This window comes from Electrona antarctica (genome assembly GCF_951216825.1).
Source record: "Electrona antarctica genome assembly, chromosome: 4".
In the NCBI taxonomy this organism is placed as follows: Eukaryota; Metazoa; Chordata; class Actinopteri; order Myctophiformes; family Myctophidae; genus Electrona; species Electrona antarctica.
The window spans coordinates 39,295,186-39,297,685 of NC_136809.1; the positions used below are offsets into that span (position 1 = coordinate 39,295,186).

At 44.8% G+C, this 2,500-nt stretch overlaps 1 protein-coding gene across 1 annotated transcript in view; it reads left to right on the forward strand.

Moving 5' to 3' along the window:
• sdk1b (sidekick cell adhesion molecule 1b) overlaps positions 1 to 2,500 on the forward strand; it is a 315,440-nt gene that overhangs the window by 140,345 nt on the left and 172,595 nt on the right.

Sequence of the window (2,500 nt, forward strand, 5' to 3'; positions counted from 1 at the left end):
TGAAGCCACATAGAGAGTGAACCGGGGGATGGGTGAGTTTAAATCCTCTGTGTTGCACGTCCAGTCACGCACGCACGCACGCACGCACGCACGCACGCACGCACGCACGCACGCACGCACGCACGCACGCACGCACGCACGCACGCACGCACGCACGCACGCACGCACATGCACGCACGCACGCATGCACGCACATGCACATGCACACTCAGGCACAGGCTGGATATTGGGAGTGAGTGTCTGCGTTAAGGTTGAGGTATAGCACTGGCTCTCGTGGACGTACACGAGGGAAATCACAATGAATAAAATTAGGTGTGTGTGTGTGTGTGTGTGTGTGTGTGTGTGTGTGTGTGTGTGTGTGTGTGTGTGTGTGTGTGTGTGTGTGTGTGTGTGTGTGTGTGTGTGTGTGTGTGTGTGTGTGTGTGTGTGTGTGTGTGTGTGTGAGTGACAGAGAGCGAGAGAGACACTAGATGGGGCCACCTCTTATTTTCTCCTCTCGTCTCCTCTCGTCTCCTCTCCTTCATATCAATAACTATTTTCAACGGACTCATCCTCTTACATCTAAACAGGTCATTTCAACATGCACACTCTTTCTCCACTCAACACGTGCGTGCGTGCGTGCGTGCGTGCGTGCGTGCGTGCGTGCGTGTGTGCGTGCGTGTGCTCGCACAGACTAAACCTAATCAATGGACACAATGCAACAAGCTTCCTAAACCTGCACTGCAGTGAACTGAACAGCAGACATTCTTGGAATTACGGGCTGTCTACTGACCTCAGGAGTTCAGTCTATTGATTCTATTTGATTATTATAATTAGATTGTCATATAATATATGATTGGCATGCATCAGTCTTGTGGGGCTGCACTCTGGATGTGGATTTCTCCTCTCCTCTCTCCTCTCGTCTCCTCTCGTCTCCTCTCCTTCATATCAATAACTATTTTCAACGGACTCATCCTCTTACATCTAAACAGGTCATTTCAACATGCACACTCTTTCTCCACTCAACACGTGCGTGCGTGCGTGCGTGCGTGCGTGCGTGCGTGCGTGCGTGCGTGCGTGCGTGCGTGCGTGCGTGCGTGCGTGCGTGTGTGCGTGCGTGTGCTCGCACAGACTAAACCTAATCAATGGACACAATGCAACAAGCTTCCTAAACCTGCACTGCAGTGAACTGAACAGCAGACATTCTTGGAATTACGGGCTGTCTACTGACCTCAGGAGTTCAGTCTATTGATTCTATTTGATTATTATAATTAGATTGTCATATAATATATGATTGGCATGCATCAGTCTTGTGGGGCTGCACTCTGGATGTGGATTCTGCTGCTTTTGGTGCAGTGTGGCTGCAAAGTACACTAAAGTACTGTACTTAAAGTACAATTTTGAGGTATTGCTACTTTACTGGAGTATTTCCAATTTCCAGTACTTTTACTTCTACTCCATTACATCTCAGAGGCAAATAAATATTGCACTTTTTACCCCACTACAATTATTTGAAAACTTTATATTTACTAGTTACTTTACTAGATTTTAATTATTATTAGGAAACCACTTCAGACATATACAATAGCCTATACTTTGGCAAGTTGAAAGTAGCCAATCTACAAGCTCACAACGTGACACGTTGTACATTTAGCATTTTATGGAACATTCTGCATAAAGAGTACTTTTACTTTTGGTACTTTAAGTACATTTTGATACCAATACTTTTGTACATTTAGAATTCTGGTCTTTTACTTGTAAGAGAGTATTTCTACATTGCAGTATATTGTGAGTATTTCTTCCACCACTGGTGTCAGGTGTGGCTGCAAAGCGGGATTTCAGACCATAGAAAATGGTGCACATAATTCATTTAATATGAGTCAGAGCCGTTATATATAACCACAGCAGGGCACTCACCGCCGATTGTCAAGAACATTTTATTTATTTTGCGTTTGACTGACTTTGGACAGGTCGACAACTCTGAACGATGGCAGAGTGGCCCATAATTTTACCTGGATAGTTGTACTTGAACGTTGTCAAACATGAAATAATGACTCATGTAACCTGGAGCACTGCTATATTAATCACGCCAGTATTTCAGCCATTTCAGTAAGCTGTTTGCCAAAAGGCTAGAAGAATACGTCAGTGATATCTCCATTTCAGTAAGCTGTTTGCCAAAAGGCTAGAAGAATACGTCAGTGATATCTCCGTCATATTTCTGACTTGTGGAGCCTTTAAACTCTTAGTCCCCGGGCATCAATTGAATATATATTTTATAATAGATTGTGCATTCCCCCCCAATTGATGATTATTCAAGGCATGATTATTTACTAATAGCCCTAACACGCACGCACGCACTCACACACACACACACACACACACACACACACACACACACACACACACACACACACACACACACACACACACACACACACACACACACACACACTGTCACACTACAGGCATAGCCACTTGATGTGCATCGATGCTCACTAAGAGACTAAAGCAGTCTCAGTTC